Source organism: Vanacampus margaritifer, chromosome 19 (genome assembly GCF_051991255.1).
Source record: "Vanacampus margaritifer isolate UIUO_Vmar chromosome 19, RoL_Vmar_1.0, whole genome shotgun sequence".
Lineage (NCBI taxonomy): Eukaryota > Metazoa > Chordata > Actinopteri > Syngnathiformes > Syngnathidae > Vanacampus > Vanacampus margaritifer.
Window position 1 is genome coordinate 12,197,368 of NC_135450.1, and position 10,267 is coordinate 12,207,634.

Consider the following 10,267-nt stretch of genomic DNA (forward strand, 5'->3'; position numbering starts at 1 on the left):
AATGGCAACGAATGAATAAAAAAAAAAAAGAGAGAAAACATTATTACAAATTTGGGGCATCAGGTGATTAAAATTTGTAATAATAATTAATCGCATGACTTAACTAGTTAACTCACAATTAATCACACATTTTATATCTGTTCTAAATGTACAAAAACATTTCTAGGTTTTCATACTCTAGTTAACAAAAGTGGGAAAAATTGTTTAAATGAATTTTTGACGTCTATAGCCGTCAATGGCAGTGAATGAATAAACAAAACAAAAAAAGAGAAAACATTATTACAAATTTGGGGCGTTTGTAATAATAATTAATCGCATGACTTCACTAGTTAACTCACAATTAATTAATCACACATTTTATATCTGTTCTAAATGTGCAACAAAAAATATAGCTTTTCATACTCTTGTTAACAAAAATTGTTTAAACTAATAAAAATAGTTCAAATGAATTTTTGACGTCTATAGACGTCAATGGCAATGAATAAAAAAAAAAAAGAGAAAACATTATTACAAATTTGGGGCGTCAGGCGATTAAAATTTGCAATAATAATTAATCGCATGACTTCACTAGTTAACTCACAATTAATCACACATTTTATATCTCTTCTAAATATAGGTTTTCATACTCTTGTTAACAAAAGTGGGAAAAATTGTTAAACTGATAAAAATAGTTCAAATTAATTTTTGACGTCTATAGCCGTCAATGGCAGTGAATGAGTTAATAACATACATTTAGCACCAGGGAAGGTTTTTTTTTTTTTTTTAATGGAATATATCAGCACACCTTCCCATCCGGAAAAGCAAATTCACAATTAAGAAATGTTTAAATTAAACATTGACTGTCACATTTTACAGCAGGCTTGTTGACATATAAACACAATATGAATGCCCTTAATGGGAGTTTTTATTCAAGATAGGTGAAGCCTTTATTTGTCACATCACTTATAATTTTTTATTTTTTTTCCTCACACTCAACAACATAAGCCCCGTAAGGGCCCCTTGTTCTCCACCCTCGCCTGGTGCAGGGTCCCAAGGGGGAAGGGGGGGGCTCGCGGGCACGATAAGGGCTCACGGTGAGAGAGCTTCATGCAAGGCTGCCACTTAAAACAAAAGGAGGCTCGGTAACAAGACCCCGGGGCTGCAGTCCAACAAAGTACTAATGCCATTTAGTCCGATGAGCCCGCGCCTGTGCTGCACGCTATATGGGTCCGGGAGGGGAAGTCAGGGAAACACCCATAATTAATGATCCCCAAAACACACACACATGCATCATATTCTTTCCGCACAAACAAGCTTACAGCGACAAACACGCCTCGCTTAAGCTCACATAATGGCCGCAATAATGCGCTTGCAGTCGCAGATATGCTTGCACAGCGAAGAGACGCTCTTCTCGCCCTCGCACCCGCCACCCCCCGCCCCGCGCTCCTAGCAGTGAAACAAATCGCTGTCATTAATACGTCGTTTCCAAAACGTGTCATTAAAAGCGCTTTGTTTTCGTTACTCATCGCATTTGCCGTATTGAGATGTGGAGTTCACGAGGACATCTCGCCAAATCATCAGGGTTTTCTCTCAATGCGTCTTCACAGAGGCACTTTATTATCTTATTCTTATTTTCGGTTTCGATTCAAGGTGAAGAGAGGCAGGTTTGACGAAAAGGCAAAAAATATATATTTTTTTCCAAGTTTTCATTCGCTTAACACAAAAGTGGAATAAAGTGTTAAATAATAGAAACATCTTTTAGTCATTGATACAGTAATTTCATAATAATTAATAAAATTGAGTTAATATTAAAAAAAAAAAAGTACTGTACTGTAAAAAACAAATGTGATATTGATTTGTTTTGAGGTCATTATTCTGCCACTAGATGGCATAATTCCGTTTGTAAGACATTGGTGACAGCTCTTTTTTTAAATTATTTTTCTTTCATCTAACCTTTACCATGAAATAACTTGAACATTCTGCATATTTATTAAATTGTAAAATACAACTTGACCCAGTCTCCATAAATACATTATTATTAAATGTATTGCTGCTAAATTTTGACATGGACATGTCCTAGGGGGGGACAATAATCGCGCGTTAAAAAAATTAGTGGCATTAAAGGAACTTTAAATTAACACACACCATAATCGCCAGTCCCCACATAAAATCCTCTTAATCAATATGCAAAATCCACACAGAAAAGGCCAGAGTCTGGATTCAAACTCCCAACCTCAGAACTGTGAGGCAAACGTGCTATGCCATCTTAAACAGCACACGGCAAAAATAACAAAATGTACTTTAGCTGCTTGTTATTTTGCCATCGAAGTGGCTCCCATTTAATAGCATTGTTACAAATGGCAGCTAAAATGCGGGTTTGACTCAGTGTATGTGAACTCATTTACATAATCGTGTCTATTTTGGGTTGGAGCGTCACTCCCACTCACTTCCTCTAACAACAAAACTCTTTAGCAGCACACACAAACACAAAGTGCACACAACAAAAAAAACAAGCAGAAGCAAGAGTATTCACGTGAGGTCATTTGCAAAAATTAGGATAAAGAGGGTACACTGGCTTCCTAGTCATTTTCACTGAAGCAACCTCCTTCACTCCTGGCTGTTTTACTGGATTTTGACTGATTTTGCAAGGCCCACAGAATATTTTGTTCTATTGCTATAAAAACATGGAACCTACCAAAAGAAAGATTAGTCTCTTCTTGCATCAGGAAAAAAAAAGTATATTTCTATTTGTTTCCGTTTTGCAGCAATTAGCATTAGAATATAGCTAAGTTTCATCATTATTCGCAATTCTGTTTAAAACAGTGGTGGGGGGGGAGCTTTTTGCAACAAGGGCCTAGTTGATCTCTTATACTCTGCTGCCACCCGCTGGCCTTTTTTGTAATAACCTACCATTGCTTCAAGCATTCTCTTCAGTTCAGAGGCTGCATCAAAGCCTTCTGTGTGCTCTAGCATTAAAAAAAACCTAAATAAAAAACATCATTGGGCCACTTAAAACATTTAAAATATGACGTATTTATACGTTTTTGGGAGCAAATGCGCAAATGTGATTTTTGCTCCTGAACCTCAGCACACAGCATCGGCACGTTACACCCAACACATTTTATTTGAAACCCGAATGAAACCAATCTAGATGACATTTATTTTCCAAAATGAGAGCGGGCCATAACAGAAGGATGAAAGAGCCAAAATGTGGCTTTGGAGCCGCAGGTTGCAGACCCTTTTCCCATAGCCCTAACTATGGTCACTACATTTTTTATAGAAGCAGCTAAACGTCCCCAGGCTATTATATGAGGAAGTCGGCCGGTGGTAATTTAGCGCGAGGTGCTCTCGGTGTCTGACTTGAGTGTGCCGCATGAAATGAATAATTTGTCCCACAGTTGTCACCGCGCACGTGAGCACTTCTTCCTAACGCAGAGTGGCCTCATGCATGGGTTTGAACGTCTTGCCAGCAGCACATGCATATTATTACATCAGGCCTTGTCAGGCGCTATTGATCACGCGGCGTAATGCACTCGCCTGCACTCCTCTGCCTCGGCGCTGTTATTGTAAATGAGACTCGGTATGGATCCGCGCCGGGCGCTATCAGCGCGCATCATCCATCACGGCGAGGGAACACAGACATTCATAAGGTGTGTGGGACGGCGGGGCCCGCAACGCCGCTTCAGCACAAAAACCAGACAACGGCTTCAAATGGGGGGATCGAACTTTGATTTAAGGGTTGTTACTCGACGGAGGCGCTTTTGGACCGTCCGGTGCTATTTTTAGCACACAAAAGCATAACCCCAATATGCTTTGTTACTGCCGAGCTGCCCAAATTTTGCTGCGACGGCCCCTGTGGAGGCGTGAGTGGGTTGGATTTTAGAGGACGACTTCATTGCGGCGCCAGACAGCTGGGAGTGGAAATTTACCGGAACTAGCGGCCCACATGTCAGCAGATAACAACCTATTTGTCTTTAGATTTGGTGACACAGCATGGGCCCAAGACAATGACTGGAGTAAAATCAACAGAAAACAACAATTGTTTTGTCATTTTGATCCTACAGGAAGAGAAGACAATCTGTGACCACAAACTAAACACTACAAGTGTGTACAGTTACTTAGAAACGGTAGCACACAAAAAAAAAAAACGTCAGGAAATGAGCCACATATAAGCTTCACTCGAGACATTTTATAGAGCAAATGCACACAATGCAGCAAACAAGATGTTCGGACTAAAACAAAAGCTGCTGTCACATAAACATAAGCCGTCTTGTGGTGACAAACATATGAAGGTTTACAGCTATTCGGAACTAAACGCACCCAAAGACGGGGCTGATCTCAATTCTCTAATTCCACCTTCCTAGGTCCTCGCACCTCTGTTTGCATACTAGCTCCTCCCACCAGAAATACTGCAGAGGAGCGACGCGAGAGGAGGGACGATTGTTGGTAGAAATGATTCCTTGACATTTCAGGAGACAAATGGCTGAAACCCTTCACTCATTCACTGCCATTGATGGCTAAAAACGTCAAAAATACATTTGAACTATTTCTATTAGTTTAACATTTTTTTCCTCTTTTGTTAACAAGAGTATGAAAGGCAAGATTTTTTTCTTTTATTGTACATTTAGAAGAGATATAAAATTTGTGATTAATCGTGAGTTAACTAGTTAAGTCATGCGATCAATTACGATTAAAATAGTAATCACCTGATGCCCCAAATTTTTAATAATCTTTTCTTCTTTTTTAAAAAAAATTAATTCGCTGCCATTGATGGCTATAAACGTCGAAAATTAATTTAACTAATTTCTATTAGTTTAACATTTTTTTCCACTTTTGTTAACAAGAGTATGAAAGGCAAGATTTTTTTTTTATTATACATTTAGAACAGATGTAAAATTTGTGATTAATCGTGAGTTAACTAGTAAAGTCATGCGATTAATTACGATTAAAATTGTAATCACCTGATGCCCCAAATTTTTAATAATCTTTTCTTCTTTTTTAAAAAAAATTCATTCGCTGCCATTGACGGCTATAAACGTCGAAAATACTCATTTCTATTATTTTAATATTTTTTCCTCTTTTGTTAACAAGAGTATGAAAACATCGAAAATTTATTTAACTAATTTGTATTAGTTTATTTTTTTTTCCACTTTTGTTAACAAGAGTATGAAAACCTAGATTTTTTTTCACTGTACATTTAGAACAGATATAAAATTAGCGATTAATCGTGAGTTAACTAATGAAGTCATAAGATTAATTACAATTTATTTTTATTTTTATTTTTTTTAAAGATTAATTACAATTTAAAAAATGGAATTGCCTGTCGCCTCAAATTTTTTATAATTTTTTTTTTAGAGTTAACGGTGACAGCTAGTATTAGCGGTTAGTGAAACCTTGACTTAAAACCATGGTAAACCCGTCAAACCCGTAATCAGCCAATACCTAATACAGATAACAGGACAGACTTCTGACTAACACAGGAGCTGCTTTCACACAAAAATCAGTTAACTTGTGCCCACAAATATATATATATATATATATATATATATATATATATATATTTACAGTTATTCGGAACAAGGTGTACAAGAGGCAAAAAGTCACAACTTGCTTTTCAAGGACATACTGTGCAGTATAAAAATGACTTTGTGACAAACACTGGAAAGAGTCGTTGGTAAAGACGCATTGTTTATAGTTGCTCGGAACAGCGGGAACAAAATCAACCTTGGCCAATGAGACGCACTCACTCCACAACTCAGTCTACATACATAAACACCTGGCTGGATTTCCATTCAAAATGGCCACCCCGTTGGGGTGTTGCTTTCGCCATTACCACCTCACATGCCCAGTTCTCCCATCCACGCCGCCACGCCACCGTGCCTCCGTACTCCCCTACGCTACACTAATCAGACATCTGCGGGGGACGGATAAAGTCCAAACGTGGATGGCGTCCAAAGCGGCGGTTGTCAGTTGATAGGCCCTCGCTAGTGGCGGCTCACTGAAGGGAGAATATCTGGCAAGCTGGTGAAGATTCGGGGCACTGCCCGCCAACAAAATGTCGTTCGATTGGACGTCAGTGAGTCCCCAGTGAGCTGATTGCCCTATCAATGCCCACAGCAGTGCATGGCTGACGGGGATGCCTTGGCTTGGAGATATGCGACCGTGTGTGTGTGTGTGTGTGTGTGTGTGTGTGTGTGTGTGTGTGTGTGTGCGTGTGTGTGTGTTTGATGCAGCTCACTCCTTGAACACTTCATTATTCCTCACCGAACATGAAGCGCAATTGTCTGGGGAAATGAAAAATATATATTCTGACTTTTTTTTTCCTTCTTAACTGAAGGGAACTGACGTGTACATTACTAATGTAATGTATTGCCGTCTGGGGGGCCTCACTATTTCTGCAAACGTGTCCCCAGCATAACAGCCCAAAATTCACTCAGTAGCACCCCCTTCAGAATATAATTTAAAAAAAAAATAAAAAATTTAAATTTCAAAAAATTCTCTGACCCTCCACATCCTGGTCACCACCTCTTCCAGCTCCTGCCCTCGGGTAGACGCAATCGAACTTATGTACACAAAAACTCCTACAACAGTTGAATCACAAATTCAGAGTAACGGGCATATTTGCGTAACTGTTATTTATTCATATTCTACACAACTTGACACATTACAAATAAACATTAAAAACTCGCTGGTCAATCTTGTCAAATCTGTCATAAGAGCAGCCAAAAACAAAACAAGTAACACAAGTCAAAATAATTTGGATTATGAAGCAAATCCGTGAATAGCAAGTCAAACTTAAATAGCAACAAAACGCCTACTGACTGTTTTATTTCGTGTTATTACTAATCTCTTTAAGCGCTTTAGCCAAGAAAGGCGCGCTGGTGTGGTTGTCGCGTTGCAGCAACTTGACACATTAGGCAGCATTGTGACACCACCCATTAGCCCGGGAGGCAAACAAAGAGAAGCCCGACACAAACGCGAACAAACGTTGCTTAGGCTCGTATGTCGTCGGGGTCAGCTTTGCCCTGTCAAGCAGTCGAGGGGGATTTTGTGGCGGTATTCGCTTTATTTCTGTATAAAACACTAAGGAGCAAACACAAAAGTAATTGTTTTACAGTTACTCAGAGGAAGCAGGATTGACCCTGGAGAACCCTTTTCTTCTTTGGAAAATTATGAATTACACATTAAAGGACTGCTATAAGTTCACTGAACACCAAAATATATGTTTTTTCAATTTTAACCCTTTTTTTTTAACTAGCTCAGAGTTGCTAATTTATCAAATATATATATATATATATAAAACATACTCCTAGGCATTCTGCAACATGATATGAAATAGATTGACCAAAAAATTTTTTTTTTTACCATCTGATGGTTTGCTGAGAAGATGGTTTTGTTTGGATTGATTTCCAGCTCAACAAAACAGCCATCTTGTCACCACCACTCTGGCTCATGTAAGTGCAATATTCATCCACTAGATGGCCCCATGCAGGGGTCAGAAGTGGCACTCTGGACTTTTCAAGTTCAATTTGTAAAAAAAAAAGAAAAAGGTCTTTGTTATTTGAGTAGCAGAATTTATAGGGGCCAAATTTGACCCCGTGGCTTCTCCAGGGTTAAACATATCATTGGATAGTAGTGAGTTTTTTACCCAAACGTACTGCACAGATGCAAAGAATGCAGTAGCAGGCAATTGTTTACAGCAGAAGAAGAGAATTGCGGGATATACAAGCGAAAAGAAGCATATGTCCCTGATATTATTATACGGTGATGATTTACTGCTACAGTAAAAATTAAGCGCTTTAATTTGAAAGTTTGCGAGCGAGATAATCACGATCACTCAAGGGGGCTTACATCAGTGCGTTTTCGCCCTGGAAATAGGCTTTTTTGCCATCACTCTTTTTAAATGTGAAGAGTGGGCTGTGGGATGCGGATGAGTCACAGCGGTTCAATAAAAAGGCCTGATGTACAGCTGATGCATCAGCAGCAGCGCGTAGCCGGCAACCAATAATCGCCCGCATTCCGAGAGCTCGCCGGTCCCGCCGTCCATAAAGTACACCGAGCCCCGGAGGAGTAAAAGGAGATGATAATTAAACCTGTTCTCCGTCACGCCCTCTTGCTGTACTTTACCTCGTCATCACCGTCACGCTTGTTGACACCTCGTCCATCATTCTGATCGCTTGTGCGGAGACAAGACTGACTTTCTGATCGCTATTAGCTGAGCAGCTGTGGCGAGCCCTCGGGGCAACCGAGGTCTTTTCTGCTGGCCTCAACACTATCGCAAGCACTCGTCTACATTTGCAGCATACAGAAAATTTTTGGGCTTCAACGCTTCCACACTAGAAATAGTTAGAGCAAAAATAACTCAATTTGCACTGATCTACTTCTTGGGTCAATTTGACCCTACTTTCTGGGTTATTCTGTTAACCCAACAAGTTGGGTAAAAAAATATATATATATGGGTTTGCTGTGTGGGTTAGTTATTTGGGTTTTGGAATATTTGAGTAATAATTTAAAAGTTGGGTGGCCAAACTGACCCAAGTAGTGCATTGGTCCAAACTGGGTTATTTTATTTACTTGGGTTAATTTGACCCAACTTGCTGGGTTATTCATTTAACCCCAAAAGTTAGGGGAAATGGGTTGCTTTGTGGGTTATTAATTTGACCTCTGGGTTCTGGGTAAAATGAATAACCTAACAAGTTGGGTCCAATTGACCCAAGTAGTGGATCGGTCCAAACTGGGTTATTTTATTTACTTGGGTTAATTTGACCCAAGTTGCTGGGTTATTCATTTAACCCAAAAAGTTAGGGGAAATGGGTTGCTTTGTGGGTCATTAATTTGACCTCTGGGTTCTGGGTTAAATGAATAACCTAACAAGTTGGGTCAAATTGACCCGAGTAGTGGATCGGTCCAAACTGGGTTATTTTATTTACTTGGGTTAATTTGACCGAACTTGCTGGGTTATTCATTCAACCGAAAAAGTTAAGGGAAATGGGTTGCTTTGTGGGTTATTAATTTGACCTCTGGGTTAAATGAATAACCCAAAAAGTTGGAACAATTTGACCCAAGTGGTGTTGGTCCTTTTTTTTTTATTATAAATAATTGGGATATTTTTGACCCAAGTGACTTAAGTGTCACTTAAAAATTGGGTCATTTTGTATAAAATAACCCCCCAAAAATTGTCATTTAGTACAAAACAACCCAACTAATTTTGTCATTTTATACAGAACAACTCAAAGCTGGGTCAAATGTGCCCAATTAGTGGATCGGTCATTTTTTTTGACCCAACTGTTTTTAGAGTGCAGGAATGTGGGTGTCAGATTTTTTTTTTTTTTTTGTCCAATCATATTTCAGCCTCTAGGCTCCAGCGCTCCCCGCGACCCTTGTGAAGACAAGCGGTTAAGAAAATGGATGGATGGATATTCCAGCCTCAACGTGTTGCCATGTCTAATCGATCCAGGACCCTCATAATCAGTAGTGATAGCAAACATAACTTAAACTAGTATACTAGCAATGGGACTTTTTTTGACCAATCAGATTTCAAATAAATCCTCACAGGGGCTGGAGGACTGGCGCTCGACATTGTCATCATTTTTGACTAGCACATTACTTTGACTAGCAAAACAAAACTTTGTACGCATGAATACATTATAATCTCTTGTGAGTATAATGAAAAGACTAAAAGGTTTTTTGAAAAATACTAGGACGATCAGTCACATGCTGTTTCACCGAGAGAACTATTTATCTACAGAGCTAGTTAGTGAGTGGTAAACAATGTCTGGATGGATGGAGCTAAAACATTAAAGAATAGGATGGGATCATTTATGTATTGTGAGCTCCACAACATTCAGACAATTTTCCTGCAGTTGCCATGGCAACATCCGGGGGGGGGGAAAAGGGACACCACCACCACAACAATAACAACAAAGCAGAGCAGCGACGACTTTGGTCCGCTGACCATGTCGAACCCCCAATTAGGGTGACATCGAGGACACATAACAAGGAAGGCGCTGGGAGCGATGGCAAGGATCGATGGTGCTGGTCACCTGGTATGTACGTAGGGGCAATATTTACCTTGTAAGAAAGTAGACACAGAATGTACTTGACAAGACGGCAACCAAACATGGCGACGGACGTACAATTGTCTACAGCTAATTGATAAGGCCGATGCAGGGAATGCAGAACATAGCAACACAGCAGCTCTTGTCATGCTTCTACTCAACACGGAGCCCACTCGTGGTGGCAAAACGTAGAATTGTTTACGGTTACACTTCCATTAGAAAAACAATGA

The 10,267-nt window shown here is 39.6% G+C and overlaps 1 protein-coding gene across 7 annotated transcripts in view; it reads right to left on the reverse strand.

Moving 5' to 3' along the window:
* The window catches only part of LOC144039467 (MAM domain-containing glycosylphosphatidylinositol anchor protein 2), a 224,113-nt gene that overhangs the window by 122,731 nt on the left and 91,115 nt on the right, over window positions 1-10,267 (reverse strand). The window lies entirely within an intron of this gene.